Source organism: Aquarana catesbeiana, linkage group LG01 (assembly GCF_042186555.1).
Source record: "Aquarana catesbeiana isolate 2022-GZ linkage group LG01, ASM4218655v1, whole genome shotgun sequence".
NCBI lineage: Eukaryota > Metazoa > Chordata > Amphibia > Anura > Ranidae > Aquarana > Aquarana catesbeiana.
The window spans coordinates 69,672,914-69,689,974 of NC_133324.1; the positions used below are offsets into that span (position 1 = coordinate 69,672,914).

At 43.3% G+C, this 17,061-nt stretch overlaps 1 protein-coding gene across 2 annotated transcripts in view; it reads left to right on the forward strand.

The window, feature by feature from the left end:
• The window catches only part of RAB27B (RAB27B, member RAS oncogene family), a 360,063-nt gene that overhangs the window by 313,733 nt on the left and 29,269 nt on the right, over positions 1-17,061 (forward strand). The window lies entirely within an intron of this gene.

The window sequence follows — 17,061 nt, forward strand, 5'->3', positions numbered from 1 at the left end:
GTTAGTTCAGTCAGCCAAGGGTCCAACTAAAAGGGATCGTTAGCTAGTGTTCTGAAGAGCTTGCCCAATTGCAATTACTGCATGGGACTTTGCTCAGTTATACTATTTTTAGACTGTCAAACAGTCTGCCGTCCTACACTACAAGAAACTTTGCTCATACTCGGTGGTGGCCCATCTATTAGGGGCCCCTTAATTCATGCGCCCGGCTCCTAATCTACATGCAAGGTGCCGGAAGCATGGATTACATGGATTTCAATGGGTTTTTTTTTTTAAGCACATGATTAGAGCCTGAGGCTCTAATTGGCTCAAATGCCTTTGCAAAATCCAGATACACCACATCCACAGGCCTTCCTTTATCTAGATGGCAGCTCACTTCTTCATAGAAGGTTAATAAATTGGCCTGGCAAGAACGATTCTTCATGAATCCATGCTGATTACTACAAATAACACTGTTTTCATTACTAATATCTTGTATATAGTCCCTTATCATTCCCTTCAATAGCTTGCAGACTATTGATGTTAGGCTAACTGGCCTGTAGTTCCCATGGATATATCTCGGTCCTTTTTTAAATATTGGTGCCACGTTGGCTTTTCTCCAATCAGCTGGTACCATTTCAGTCAGTAAACTGTCCATAAAAAATTGAAACAATGGTCTGGCTGTCACCTGGCTGAGTACCTTAAGGACCCTCGGGTGTAAGCCATCTGGTCCCGGTGACTTATTTACTGTATGTGACGTTTTTCATGTCTACTTCTGATTCTGTCTTCTGTTGGCTTTGCACTAGAGTGTGCATGTAAAACCAGCCTATTGCACAACCTATACATATACAGAACCTATGAAGAAGAGCTAAAAAGATGTAAAGCAGATTTCTGTGTGGAAATAGAACCTATTTCTAACATTCCACTGATCCAAAGTCTTATGTCATGCACCTTGACATTCAATGCTTTAGCTCAACCATAGAAGTCTATAGAATAGAAAGCAAATGGAGCATGACTTCAGAACAGTAGGGTACAAACACTGAAGTTACATATTTTTCTAGATCAGTTGTCCCCAAACTGTGGCCCTTTGCTTGCCTTTATCCAACCCTTGGGGCACTACTCCTCCAACTGACAATAATGATGGGATGGCATTTCTCCCGCTGACATCATCGATGGGGCACTATTTCTCCCACTGATACCAACATTGGGGCATTATTTGCTCCCACTGGCCACAGTAAGCCCCCATAAAGCCTGAAGGACAGTAAACTGGTCCTATACTTAGAAAGTTTGGAGACCCCTGTTTTAGATAATAAAACCTAAATGAGTCCTTCCTGGATAGCAACATCTCATATACTCTCAACTTTTTAAGGTCAGCAATCCAGACATTATAGCGTTAAGCTCTGAAAAAAATAGTGCAATCCTTCATTTAAATACAGAGTATGATTTTTTTTTTAATTGACAATAGCCTTTTGTTAAAAAATTATTCTTTCAAACACATTGTAATCAATGTCTTATCAAAGTAGTAGGCGTCAAGAGGGAAATTGTATGCTCCAAAGTACCATGACCTCTTTATTTCAGTGACCTAAAGGAGAAGAGTCAATGAGATGAGTCAATGACCTAAAGGAGAAGAGTAGTCCTAGACATCAACACCTATTCTGCATTATATTTCTGAAAGAACATTTATCACTGCTCATCCCAGACGAGCCTCCAGACAATATATACTGTACATTAAGTTGCAAGGTGCATGTAAATCACATTTCATTTGTTTTTTTTTTGTTTTTTTGCTACTTTTTTTTTTTGTAATTTAGTAAACTCCATTCAGAAGTAAAGCTCTGGCGGCATTTGTGCAAATTCCCATGCATTTTTTTGTAGACTCTGCCCAAGTACATCAATATAGATAATGTCCATTCAGTTCAAGGCTATTTCTTAGTTATGTTTTAACAAAACCGTAATAGGAAAAGAATATGTTTTGCTCAGGCAAGAGTCTGGGTTGCCATGGCTACATATTTAATACAAAATCCTGTTTTTCACCCACTTTAATTTTCCTATTAGAACAAGAACTGCAATGGACACGGTCACATCTGTGTGAATGTTGTATGGCAAGAGATTTAAAGCTGCAGTCCAGGTCTACAGAATAATCAGCCATTGAAACACACATATGGGAACTGTCTTGGCTACTAAAGTATTTGTGATTTATGTTTAACCTGTGTGATTCGGACACCTCTGCCAGACGGCATAGCTAGGTTAGTGACCTCAGTTTCTCCATTGTAGTTAAGTAAATCCATCTCCAGCCTGAGCCCGTTGTCGGCTGACATAACAGAGCCATTCCAGGCTCTGAAAAGATCCCAACATTATGGCCAGGATCCACCCAGATGCCTGGACCGACAGCTGGCCCAGTCTCTCAGTTAGTTGCTGAGAGCCTGCGCCAGCCGCTCCCGCCCCCTCCACAGCCCAGTGCTCCAGTGTGCACTGGAGGGGCAGAGCAGAGAGCCGGAGACTGACAGTCACCAGCTCTCTGCAGCTTAAAGACCAAGCTGTTTGGTCTTAGAGCCGGGGCGGGGACAGATGCAGCAGCGAACCGATGATGCATCAACCTTTGTATGTATAATTTTTTATTTCTTTTTTTGAATCCCGAACTTCTCTTTTAAAGAATTCTTATCACTCAGTGTGCTTCTTCCACCATCCCATATAGAGGCTGACATACACTATATTACCAAAAGTATTGAGATGCCTGCTTTTATACGCACATGAACTTTAATGGCATCCCAGTCTTAGTCCGTAGGGTTCAATATTGAGTTGGCCCACCTTTTGCAGCTATAACAGCTTCAACTCTTCTGGGAAGGCTGTCCACAAGTTTTAGGAGTGTGTCTATAGAAATATTTGACCATTCTTTTAGAACGCGGTCTCAAACTGGCGGCCCTCCAGCTGTTGCAAAACTACAAGTCCCATGAGGCATTGCAAGGCTGACAGTTACAAGCATGACTCCCTCAGGCAAAGGCATGATTGCAGTTCTGCAACAGCTGGAGGACCACCATTTCGAGGCTCCTGTTCTAGAAGCACATTGAGGTCAGGACTCTCTGCAGGCCAGTCAGTCAGTTACCTCCAACCCAAACTCGCTCGTCCATGTCTTGATGGACCTTGTTTGTGCACTGGTGAGCAGTCATGTTGGAATAGGAAGGGGCCATCCTCAAACTGTTCCCACAAATTTGGGAGCATGAAATTGTCCAAAATGTCTTGGTATGCTGATGCCATATGAGTTCCCTTCAATGGAACTAAGGGTCCAAGCCCCATCCCTGAAAACAAACCCACACCATTATCCCCCCTCCACCAAATTATTTGGACCAGTTCACAAATCAAGGTTCATAAAGACATGGATGAGCAAGCTTCGGGTAGAGGAACTTGACTGGCCTGCACAGAATCCTGACCTCAACCCGATAGAACACCTTTGGGATAAATTAGAATGAAGACTGTAAGCCAGACCTTCTTGTCCAACACCAGTGCCTGACCTCACAAATGCTCTTCTGGTATGCTTGCGCCTTAAGAGTTCCCTTCACTGGAACTAAGTGGCCAAGCAAGGTCCAAAAAGATACGGATAAGCGAGTTTAGAGTGGAGGAACTTGACTGGCCTGCACAGAGTCCTGACCTATATCCGATAGAACACCTTTGGGAGGAATTAGAGCAGAGACTGTGAGCCAGGTCTTCTCGTCTGACTTCACAAACACGCTTGTAGAAGAATGGTCAAACATGCCCATAGACACACTCAGATTCGGTACAAGGGGTGGGCGAGAGGGGCGGGTGCTCTGGGCGGAGTGTGAGAGGGGGCGGGTTGTTAGCAGGCATAAGAGTATCATTATCCTATGCCGGGCATCACTAAATGGCGGCCCGCGGTCTGCGTCCTGCCCGAGCTGCTGCTCTTTCTGGACCGCCACGATTGTGCCATTTATTCACCGCTTTTGTCTCCAGCCTCCTCCACTATCATTAGCAGAGTAGAGAGGAGCGGACAATTCCGCACTGGGGGCGGGACCAGCACTGCTAGGAGGCAGTTCTAGCAGCCAATCACCAGTTCGCTAATATGAAAAGTAAATCCGACAGATCCTGTGCCCCGCCCAGTGCTGCTGTGCCTTCAGTTTAGGATTGTCCTGCGGCTCCCGCCTCCTGTTTTCCACTCTGTGAAAGGCAGGAGAGTGAAGGGAGGAAAATATATGGAACTGTGAAGGATGGGAAGTGGGGGAATGGGGGCAGTGCTGTGTGGAGGGGTCATGTAAAGGGGCAATACTGTATGGGGTGATAAGTAAAGGGGAAAATACTGTGTGGGGGGGTAGTGTAAAGGGCGAAATACTGTGTGTGGGGTGATATGTAAAGGGGCAATACTGGGTGGGGTGATATGTGAAGGGGGCAATACTGTATGGGGGTGATATGTGAAGGGGACAATGCTGTGTGGGGGTGATATGTAAAGGGGCAATACTGTGTGGTGGTGATATGTGAAGGGGGCAATACTGTGCGGTGGTGATATGAGAAGGGGGGCAATACTGTGTGGTGGTGATATGTAAAGGGGCAATACTGTGTGGTGGTGATATGTGAAGGGGGCAATACTGTGCGGTGGTGATATGTGAAGGGGGCAATACTGTATGGGGGTGATATGGGAAGGGGACAATGCTGTGTGGGGGTGATATGTAAAGGGGCAATACTGTGTGGTGGTGATATGTGAAGGGGGCAATACTGTGCGGTGGTGATATGAGAAGGGGGGCAATACTGTGTGGTGGTGATATGTAAAGGGGCAATACTGTGTGGGGGTGATATGTAAAGGGGCAATACTGTGTGGGGGTGATATGTGAAGGGGGGCAATACTGTGTGGGGGTATATGTGAAGAGGGGCAATACTGTGTGGGGTGATATGTGTGAGTGAACTCTGTTTCTATCGCATTAAACCTAATTGAATTTGTATTGTTTTAAGTATATTCTTGTTTTGAAATGACATTGATTCTTCCTTAAAAACGGGGGGGGGGGGGGGGGCGCAGTTTGCCATCTTCGACCTGGGCACCAAATGGCCTTGTCCCAGCACTGGACACACTCCTAAACCTTGTGGACAGCCTTCCCAGAAGAGCTGTTATAGCTGCAAAGGGTGGGCCAACTCAATATTGAACCCTACGGACTAAGACTGGGATGCCATTAAAGTTCATGTGCGTGTAAAAGCAGACGTCAGAATACTTTTGACAATATAGTTTATGTGGGTGCAATCGGATCCTGTATTAACATGTCAACCTCTTTCTCCGTCTCTGTTTAAGCCCTAAAACTTGCAAAACATCTCAGATTCAAGAGCCTGAGTCCTGCTGTGCAGAGGATTACAGAAAGATAATATAAAGACAGAATAAGATACTCACACTCTCTATATTTAAAACTGAACTCCTGGCAGATATAAAGGACAAATATGTGCAGCTCTATATTAATACATCACAGAATTTTTTTTTTTTTTTAGTACATGCAGCCTAAGTACCCGAATTTGACTTGTTATCCGTCTTTGCAGGCGGAAGAACCTCATCAGTGTGCTGCTTCTCCTTTCACTGTCCAGGCACTGTGTATTGAGCTATTTTCATGGAGTTCAGCTGTAAAATAAATACAGTACCTAGCAATAAAACATGTTGATTATCTACAGTTTTATGGTTATATGAGGTATGCATCCCATCCTAGTCCATCTGTGGGGTTTACAGTTTACTATTAATCAAGATTAATGCCGACTTCTGCATATCATTAATCTTCTTCAGAAAGCAGGTGTCGTCTTCTAGAGAAATATAATTTTTCAAATTTTAGACTTATGCCGCATACACACGATCGGGATTTTGGTCGGAAAAAGATATGCCTTTTCCGACGGGATTCCGCTCTTGCATACACACGGTCACACAAAAGTTCGCTGAACTTTCGACCATCAAGAACGCGGTGACGTCCAACACTACGGCGAGCCGAGAAAATGAAGTTCAATGCTTTCGAGCATGCGTCAAATTGTTTCCGAGCATGCATAGGAATTTTGCGCGTCAGAATTGCTACAGGCAATCGCATTTTCGGATAGGAACTTTTTCCGACCGAAAAATTGAGAGCATGCTCTCAATCTTTTGCTGGCTGGAATTTGGCCAGCAAAAGTCCAATGGAGCATGCACACGGTCGGATTTTTCCGACCAAAAGCTCTCATAGGTCTTTTGCTGGCCAAATTTCCGATCGTGTGTACGCGGCATAACAAAGAGATACAGAGGGGAAAATAATTATTTGATCCCCTGCAGATTTTGTAAATTTGCCCACTTACAAAGAAATGAAGGGACTATAATTGTTATCATAGGTGTATTTTAAATGATAGAGACAGAATATCAACCAAAAATCCAGAAAAAAAAAAAACACATAATACAATGTTATAAATCAAGTTGAATAAGTATTTGATCCCCACACTTGGTGGAGAAACCCTTGTTGGCAAGCACAGAGGTAAGACGTTTATGGTAGTTGGTTACCAGGTTTACACACATCTCAGGAGGGATTTTTGGCATACTCTTTACAGTTCTTCTCTAAATCCTTAGCCTCGGTTCACACCAGAGGCGGCACGACTTGCAGGTCGCCTCACCGAGGCGACCTGCACACGACTGCCCGGGCAACTTGCAAAACGACTTCTGTATAGAAGTCTATGCAAGTCGCCCCAAGTCGCCCCCAAAGTCGTACAGGAACCTTTTTCTAAGTCGGAGTGACTTGCGTCGCTCCCCTTAGAACGGTTCCATAGCACAGAACGGGAGGCGACTTGTCAGGCGACTAGGTCGCCTGATGAAAAAACTGAAAAAAAGAGCGCACCAGCCTAGTGCATTATCCTTAACAGATTTATTTAATTAAAAGCAAGATAAAATCTACTCACAAAGGTCGAAGAAAAAAAAAAATCGCATTGTATATGGCACAGAGGCAAATAGTCCAGTGGTAGCAGTTTTCCAGGTCCCAGGAAGGAGGCGTACGGACTACTGCTGGCTAACGCGTTTCGAAGGTTACCCTTCTTCATCAGAGCCTTAATAGTGTTGGTCTCCTGCTGGCTTTTATACATGTGTCCAGCCAGACAAGACTGGTCGGGTTAGTTCTAAGGCTCCTCCCTTAATTAGTGGGCGGTCCTCTGAGAAGGGTGGGTCTTAGCTTTGACTAGGTCGCCTGACAAGTCGTCCCTGTGTGAACCGAGTCTTAACTTTTCTTGGCTGTTGCTTGGCAACTCATAGTTTCAGCTCCCTCCATACATTTTCTATAGGATTAAGGAGACTGACTAGGCTACTCTATGACCTAAATGTGCTTCTTCTTGAGTCACTCCTTTGTTGCCCCGGTTTTATGTTTTGGGTCATTGCCCTGCTGGAAGACCCATCCTTGACCCATCTTCAGTGTTCTGGCAGAGGGGAGACGGTTCTCATCCAAGATTTTACAATACATGGCCCCGTCCATTAGCCCCTCAATGCGGCAAAGTCAGCCTGTACCTTTAGCAGAGAAACAGCCCCAAAGCATCAGGTTTCCTAACATAATGCTTGACTGTATGGATGGTGTTCTTAGGGTCATAGTCTGCATTTTTCTTCCTCCAAACACGGCAACTCGAGTTAATGCCAAACAGCTCAGTTTTGGTCTCATCTGACCACAGCACTTCCTCCCAATCCTTCTCTGAATCATTTGGATGTTCATTGGCAAACTTCAGATGGGCCTGTACATGTGCCTTCTTGAGGAGGGGGACCTCGCGGGCCCTGCAGAATTTCAATCCATGGCACCGTATCGTGTTACCAATGGTTTGTTTGGGGACTGTGTTCCCAACTGCCTTGAGATCATTCACAAGCTCCTCCCGTGTAGTTCTGGGCTGATCCCTCACTTTTCTCATGATCATCCTTACCCCATGAGGTGAAATCTTGCATGGAACTCCAGACCGAAGGGGATTGATGATTATTTGTATTTCTTCCATTTGCGAATAATCGCTCCAACAGCTGTCTCCATCTCACCAACCTTCTTACTGATGATTTTGTAACCCATTCCAGTCTTGTGCAGGTCTACAATCTTTTCTCTGACGTCTTTTGACAGCTCTTTGGTCTTGCCCATGATGGTGAGATTTGAATGGAAGAAAGACATTCTGTGGACAGGTGTCTTATATACACATAACCAGTTGTCGTTAGGAGCACCTTCTTATATTGACAGGACTAATCTGTGTACCACATGAGCACATACTGTAGCCAGTCTGTGGGAGCCAGAATTATTGTTGGTTGGTAGGGGATCAAATACTTATTTTATTTACTGAACTGCAACTCAATTTATAACATTTGTATCATGTGTTTTTTTTTCTGGATTTTTGGTTGATATTCCGTCTCTATCATTTAAACTATACCTATGATAACAATTATAGACCCTTCATTTCTTTGTAAGTGGGCAAACTTACAAAATCTGCAGGGGATCAAATAATTAATCTCCCCACTGTAAATATGAGCTATCAAGTTAGTTGACAAGTAAATTATTAAATGTCAGCTGAGACTTGGCATGCATGCTTCTCCACCACTTTCTTCGGTGCCCATTGATGATGCAATTAATTTGATTGCTGTATTTACTTAGCTCTGGCACCCAGCAACATGCATGTACCCAGGCAGTGTACGCAAAATGAAAAATTGCTAGGAGAAAGGAGAATGAGGGTTTTTTTCAGAAAAATATAGACCTGTAAAGTCTCTTCTGTCAAAAAAACTCTACCTCCTAGCAATTTTCTACGTAAAAGGTGACTGTACTGTATGTACAGTATGATGTACACAGGTGTACTTGGAATTGTTTTTGTTGTAGTCAGGCCCAGATTTGTGGGAAGTCCAGCAAAGATGCTTAGGGCGACAGCTGCACTCTGACACTGATACCTGATCCAGCAACTCTCCTACCCTTTGCTTCTGAGCAGAGGTGCTCTTTACAGAGGAACATGAATAAACAAAGAATAGGAAAATTAGGCAAAAGTTAAAGCAGAACTTCAGTGCATCTTAGCACTACAAACCAAAAACAATGTTTAATTAATGTTTAATATTCCAAGCAAACTCACCCATCCATTCATATTCTCATACTTGATTTTGCTGAGAAATCACATTGAACCCCTCCTAGCATTTCTGGTCATGGACATCTTGAGTAAGGGCAGAAGATTAATGTAGCATTTGCTTCCTGGAACCCATCTGCCCTTAGCTTAGGCATGCAGACAGGGGGGTGTGCTTAGCTAAGAAAACCCCTCCTCCCCCTTCTGAAGACTCCTGGGATATATGACATAATTTGCCTAGGCATGCAAACCAGGAAGTAACTGAATGCTAGCAGTGGCGGCTGGTGTTCCATTTTTGAGGTGGGGGGGCAGCAAACAAACCCCCTATCCCTGTCCGCTCGCCAGCCTTGCCCGCTTGTCAGCCCCGCTCGCCTGCCCTGCTGGTCCGCTCGCCAGCCCCGCACTTACCCCATCCAAGTCATGGGCAGCTTCCCTGACTTCTCCTCCCAGCCAATCCGGTCAATTCTCCTCCCCGGCCAATCCGGTCTAAGGACCTGCTTCCTGTTCTGATTGGCAGGGAGGAGAAGCAGGAAGATTCCGGCTCTAATCATGTGTGTAAAAAAAAAACTCATAGAACTCTATGCATCTGGTGACCCGCATGGAGATTAGGGGCCGGTGCATAGAGATTAGGGGGGCGCTTATGGACTGGCCGCTGGTAAATGCTAGCAGCATAAGGATTAAAAAAAAGTCACTATCGATTGAGAGGGTAAAGTTCCGCTTTAAGTTACAGCACATCAAAATTGTAATCAATCAGATGTGCATGGTGATAATTAAAAAAGGGGGGTAAAAGGTTATAAATCACTAAAATTGCTTGGATATTAGAAAAGCCTAGTTGTCCATAATAAAGTCTTTTATGCATCCATAAACACTTGTAGCAGCACCTCAAGGAAACTGAAAGCGGAGTTTCACCCAAAAGTGGAACTTCCACTCATCTGATTCTTCCCCCCTCCGGTGCCACATTTGGCACCTTTCAGGGGGGAGGGGGGTACAGATACCTGTCTACTAAGTTTAATATTGAAGACTCATGGTGTCACACTCTAATCAGCTAAATAACTCAAAACACCTGTAAAGGTTTCCTGAGCCTTTAAATGGTCTCTCAGTCAGGTTCAGTAGGTTACACAATCATGAGGAAGACGTCTGGCTTGACCGTTGTCCAAAAGACAGCCATTGACACCCTCCACAAGGAGGATACATCACAAAAGGTCATTGCTAAAGAAGCTGGCTGTTCACAGAGTGCTGTATCCAAGCATATTAATGGAAGGTTCAGTGGAAGGAAAAAGGTGTGGTAGAAAAAGGTGCACAAGCAACAGGGATAACCACAGCCTTGAGTGGATTATGACGCAATGGCCATTCAAGAATTTGGGGGAGATTCAGAAGGAGTGGATTAGGGCTGATGTCAGTGCTTCAAGAGCCACCACACAGAGACGTTTCTAGGACATGGGCTTCAACTGTCGTACTCCTTGTGTCAAGCCACTCCTGAACCAGAGACAACGTCAGAAGCTTCTTATCTGGGCTAAGGAGAAAAAGGACTGGACTGTTGCTCAGTGGTCCAAAGTTCTCTTTTCGGGTGAAAGTAAATTTTGCATTTGATTTGGAAATCAAGGTCCCAGAGTTTGGAGGAAGGGTGGAGAGAAACAGAATCCAAGTTGCATGAGGTCCAGTGTGAAGTTTCCACCATCAGTAATGATTTTGGGGGCCATGTCATCTAATGGTGTTGGTTTACTGTGTTTTATCAAGCCCAAAGTTAGCGCAGCAGCCCTCTAACAGGAAATTCTAGAGCACTTCATGCTTCCCTCTGCTGACCAGCTTCATGGAGATACGGATTTCATTTTCCAGCAGGATTTGGCACCTGCCCACACTGCCAAAAGTACCAATACCTGGTTTAATGATCATGGTATCACTGTGATTGACCAGCAAACTCACCTGACCTAAACCTCATAGAGAATCTGTGGGGTATTGTCAAGAGGAATAGGAGACACCAGACCCAACAATGCAGACGAGCTGAAGGCCGCTACCAAAGCAACCCGGGCTTCCATAACACCTGAGCATTGCCACAGGCTGATCGCCTCCATGCCACGCCGCATTGATGCAGTAATTCATGCAAAAAGAGCTCCAACCAAGTATTGGTATAGTGCATACTATAGTGTACATGGACATACTTTTCAGTAAGCCAACATTTCTCCATTAAAATCCTTTTTTTTTTTTTATTGGTCTTGTGTAATAATCACATTTTCTGAGATAATGAATTTTGGGTTTTCACTAGCTGTAAGCCATAATCATCAAAATTAAAAGAATGAAATGCCTGAAATATATCACTGTGTGTGTAATGAATCTATATAATATATGTGTTTCACTTTTTGAATTAATTTACTGAAATAAATTTACTTTTTGATGATATTCTAATTTTTTGACATGCGCCTGTATAGAGAGAGAGAGAGAGAGAGAGAGATTAAGTGTCTCAGAAGGTCTCATAATCACTTGCCTTTTTATCGAGCCTTTAAGGGATTTAAAGCATTATTATTGATTTAGTAGGAATATATTAGTTTGTGGTTAGAATGGATTGTATATAACAAAGTCTTGAATTTGCTGCCGTGTTGGTGAAGTTGCGGTGAACATAACACCGGATCCAGCCTTTACTATATGTCACTTACACAGTTGCAATGTAATAAAACCATCAAGGTTATATCTTTTAAGACCTTGTAATTGTGGCCTCACAATCCCCCAGAGTACCCTACCACTATTGTTGTCTGTGTATGTAATTGTGGCAGCCAGGCAGATCTTTTCATTTTGTGCTGTAGAGAGAGAAAAGCGAAATTTATCAAACCGGGATATCTGAAATTGGGGGGAAAGATTAACTGTATCCTGCAGAATCCACTCAGTAGTTTGTTTCCATTCTCTCGAATAGGGTATTAAGAAGGAACATTAGCTCTTTAATTGGTTGTGTGTAAAGGTTTGGACACCCATGGTCAAACAATGCATTTTGTTGATTTGAAACCGTAACACAGCTTTGGGATGGATTACAAAGGATCATTCCACCGATAAGCAATATTTTATTTACAGGTGGTGGTCTGAGTGGGCTGAATCAGCTCTTGGCGTCTTATGTCCTGGCTGGGTGCATCCACTGTTACACAAGGTTTCATAGGTTGGACTTGATGGACTTTTTTTGACCTCATCTACTTTGTAACTATGTAACAAGCGAGACTCTCACAGACATATATAAACCTCAGGAAAAAGGAAAATTTCTTAAAAATAAAACTCTTCCCTTACATATGCTTTTCTGCATACAGAACACAAACATAGGGGTAACACTTTGTTTGAGCTTACCTAAAGGAAGAACTCCATTAACCGCTTCAGCCCCGGTAAGATTTTACCCCCTTCCTGACCAGAGCACTTTTTGCAAATTCGGCACTGCGTCGCTTTTACTGACAATTGCGCAGTCGTGCCATGTTACACCCAAACAAAATTGATGTCCTTTTTTTTCCCACAAATAGAGCTTTCTTTTGGTGGTATTTGATCACCTCTGCGGTTTTTATTTTTTGCGTTCTAAACAAGAAAAGAGCGGCAATTTTGAAATAAAAGCATTATTTTTAACTTTTTGCTATATTAAATATCCCCCAAAAATATATAATAAAAAAAATTACAATAATTTTTCCATTAGTTTAGGCTAAAATGTATTCTTTTACATATTTTTGGTAAAAAAAAAAAAAAAAAAATCGCAATAAGCGTATATTGATTGGTTTGCACAAAAGTTATAGTGTCTACAAAATAGGGGATAGATTTATGGCATTTTTATTATATATATTTTTTTTATTAGTAATGGCAGCAATCTGCGATTCTTATCATGACTGCGACATTATGGCGCACACATCGGACACTTTTGACACTATTTTGGGAACATTGTCATTTATACAGCGATCAGTGCTATAAAAATGCACTAATTACTGTGTAAATGACACTGGCAGGGAAGGGGTTAACCATTAGTGGCGATAAAGGGGTTATGTGTGTCCTAGGGAGTGATTCTAACTGCGGGGGGGATGGGCTTCAACTCACATGACAGCGATCACCGCTCCCGATGACAGGGAGCAGTGACCTCTGTCATGTTACAAGGCAGAAAGGAGAAATGACTTGTTTACATCTCCCTGTACTGAGGCTCTGTGACAGGATTGCCAGGACACTGGCGGATATCGAGTCCACGGGTCCCGTGGGTACGGTCACGCTGTACTCAGCAAGGGGACATATAGGTATGCCTATTTGCCCACTGCTGCCATTGTGCCGACGTATATCGGCGTGCAGCGGTCGGCAAGTGGTTACAAGAGATGGGGACTAACTAGCAACAGTGTAAATTTCATCAACAGAAATATTTTCGGTAACTAAATTAAAGGGGCTGTAAAGGCAGCAGCTCCCCTCAGCCTCCCCAATACTTACCTCTATCTCTATCGAGTAATATCCACAATTGCCTCGGCGGTCCAGGACTCTCCCTCCTGGTTGACTGAGACACAGCAATGGTGCCATTGGCTCCCGCTACCGTCAATCAAAGTCAGTAAGCCAATCAAAAGAGAGAGGGGGAGGGACTGAACTGCAGCTCTGTGTGTGAATGGACACATGGAGCTGCAGCTCGGGTGCCCCCATTATTAGCTGCTTGCTGTGGGGGGCACTGGACAGAAGGGAGGGGCCGGGAGCACAGAAGAGGGACCTGAAAAGAAGAGGATCCGGGCTGCTCTGTGCAAAACCAGAAGGTAAGTATAACATGTCTTTATGAAAACATGTTTTTAAAAAACAAGACTTGAGTATAACTTTAACACTATTTCAAATGACTAAAATACGACTAATGCCCCATACACACGATCAGAATTTCCGTCAGAAAAAACTTGGATGGTTTTTCCAACGGAATTCTGCTCAAGCTTGCCTTGCATACACACGGTCACACAAAAGTTCTCTGAACTTTCGACCGTCAAGAACGCGGTGACGTACAACACTACGACAAGCCGAGAAAATGAAGTTGAATGCTTCCGAGCACGCGTCGAATTGTTTCTGAGCATGCGTGACTTTTTTGCACGTCCGAATTGCATACAGACGAACGCATTTTCGCATAGGAACTTTTCCCGACCGGAAAATAAACGACATGCTCTCAATATTTTGCTGGCTGGAATTCCGCCAGCAAAAGACTGATGGAGCATACACACGGTCGCATTTTCCGACAAAAAGCTCTCACCTGAGTTTTGCTGGCGGCATTACCGATCGTGTGTACGCGGCATAAAACTAAAATAGCATGTTAGTCAACAGACTATAATTAAAACTAAATTTAAATTTGACATCAAAATTAACACTGACTAGCAACCAGCAACTGTTGGAACAATAAACACTTTCTTCAGAAGCCTGCAATGTACAGCACAACTCACAGAGTAAAATAGTCAAAACGATGTAACATACAACATAGAATATAGAGTGAAGTGGTCAGGAGTATGTAATGTACGGCTAACACAATACAACTGTCAGAATACCGTTGTCAGGGGTATGTAATGTACTGCTCACACAATACAACTGTCAGAATACCGTTGTCAGGGGTATGTAATGTACTGCTCACTCAATACAGCTGTCAGAATACCGTTGTCAGGGGTATGTAATGTACTGCTCACACAATACAACTGTCAGAATACCGTTGTCAGGGGTATGTAATGTACTGCTCACACAATACAGCTGTCAGAATACTGTTGTCGGGGGTATGTAATGTACTGCTCTCACAATACAACTGTCAGAATACCGTTGTCAGGGGTATGTAATGTACTGCTCACACAATACAACTGTCAGAATACCGTTGTCAGGGGTATGTAATGTACTGCTCACACAATACAACTGTCAGAATACCGTTGTCGGGGGTATGTAATGTACTGCTCACACAATACAGCTGTCAGAATACTGTTGTCGGGGGTATGTAATGTACTGCTCTCACAATACAACTGTCAGAATACCATTGTCAGGGGTATGTAATGTACTGCTCACACAATACAGCTGTCAGAATACTGTTGTCGGGGGTATGTAATGTACTGCTCTCACAATACAACTGTCAGAATACCGTTGTCAGGGGTATGTAATGTACTGCTCACACAATACAACTGTCAGAATACCGTTGTCAGGGGTATGTAATGTACTGCTCACACAATACAGCTGTCAGAATACTGTTGTCGGAGGTATGTAATGTACTGCTCTCACAATACAACTGTCAGAATACCGTTGTCAGGGGTATGTAATGTACTGCTCACACAATACAGCTGTCAGAATACTGTTGTCGGGGGTATGTAATGTACTGCTCTCACAATACAACTGTCAGAATACCGTTGTCAGGGGTATGTAATGTACTGCTCACACAATACAGCTGTCAGAATACTGTTGTCAGGGGTATGTAATGTACTGCTCTCGCAATACAACTGTCAGAATACCATTGTCAGAAGTATGTAACGCACAATATAGCATATACAGTTAGGCATCTAGAATAAGCAAAATATAACAAAAAATATAGAGTAAAGGGACTGCAGTAGGCAACATATAACATAGAGTGAAGAATCCAGTGTAACATACAACAAAGCATGTAGAGTGAATGATCCAGAGTATGTAATGTAAACCAGCATATGCAGTGAAGTACCCAGGGAAAGTAACATACAGTGTAGCATATAGAGTGAAGCATACAGAGTATCTGTCTATCATCCCACTTTCCCCAGATCCTCCCCTATACTCTTAATCCCATCACAAATAAAACCTTCACACCTCGAACACGTTCATTGCTGCATCCTGTTTAATTAACATGTAGAACTAGTATGAAAATTTGAAAGACTTTCCAATGGGGTCACAGAAGGAAACAAAAACAAGACAGCGATTTTAAAACTGAACTTTAGGTAGATCTAAAATACACAAATCAGTGGAGCTTTGCTTACACTCTATTTAAAAAAAATGGTTTAATGACATTATTTTGAGCCATTAAAGTGATTGCAAAGGATTGTAAAGTAAATAACTAACATGGTATACTTACCTGCTCTGTGCAGTGGTTTTGCGCAGAGCAACCCGGATCCTCTGATTCTCGGGTACCCCGCTGGCGCTCTGAGCTCCTCCCCCTTGCGAAGTGCCCTCATAGCTAGCTGCTTGCTGTGGGGGCATTCATGCATGCTCGCTCCCGAGCCGGCTCTCTGCGTCCATTAGACACAGAGAGCACAGCTCAGCCCCACCAATGGCTCCTGCTGCTACATCTCAGCCAATCAGGAAGGAGAGAGGCGGGAGAGCCTCGGGTCTCGTGCACATAGCTGAATCGATATCGAGCTTAGGTAAGTATTGGGTATTGGGAGGGGGGGGGGGGGGCTGACGGGGGAGCTGCACACTTTACAACCACTTTAAACCTATTAAAAAAAATATAGATAGATAGATAGATAATCTCTCTCTCTCTCTATATATATATATATATATATATATATATATATATATATATACACATAGTGTTGGTCCTGTACAGCAGGGCTGGAGTGTGAGAGAAGAAGAAGCACGAGGACCAGTTCATGTGCTGACAAGAGTCCATGTATGGACAGACTGGTTGAACGAAAAAAAAATTATTACTGTATGCCCAGCTTTAGAGAGCAATTTGGGAGACTATTAAAGTGGTTGTAAACCCTCTCCTATACCCAATGAAGTGAATATCTTCAGATGATACACAGAGAAGAAACAAATCTCTCTACATAAGTTTTACATGTATATCTGCTGTCTTTCCCTTTCTACACTCTTTGGAAAGTGCAGCTGGTGTTAGAAATCTTGTTTCCTCATTCAGCAGTGGGTGTGGAGCTCATCTCTGTGTCACTCTGCTTTAACCTGCTATCATCATGCTCTCTAAAGCTGGGCATACAGTAATAATTTTTTTTTTCGTTCAACCAGTCTGTCCATACATGGATCGAAATATGGGCAGTCGCTGCTGATCTGGCCGAATGTATTGCCGCCTTAACTGTTCTAATTGATAGTTCCTAACTTCCCACTGATCTCATCTATTGTAGTCATTGAAGGAAAGCCTTG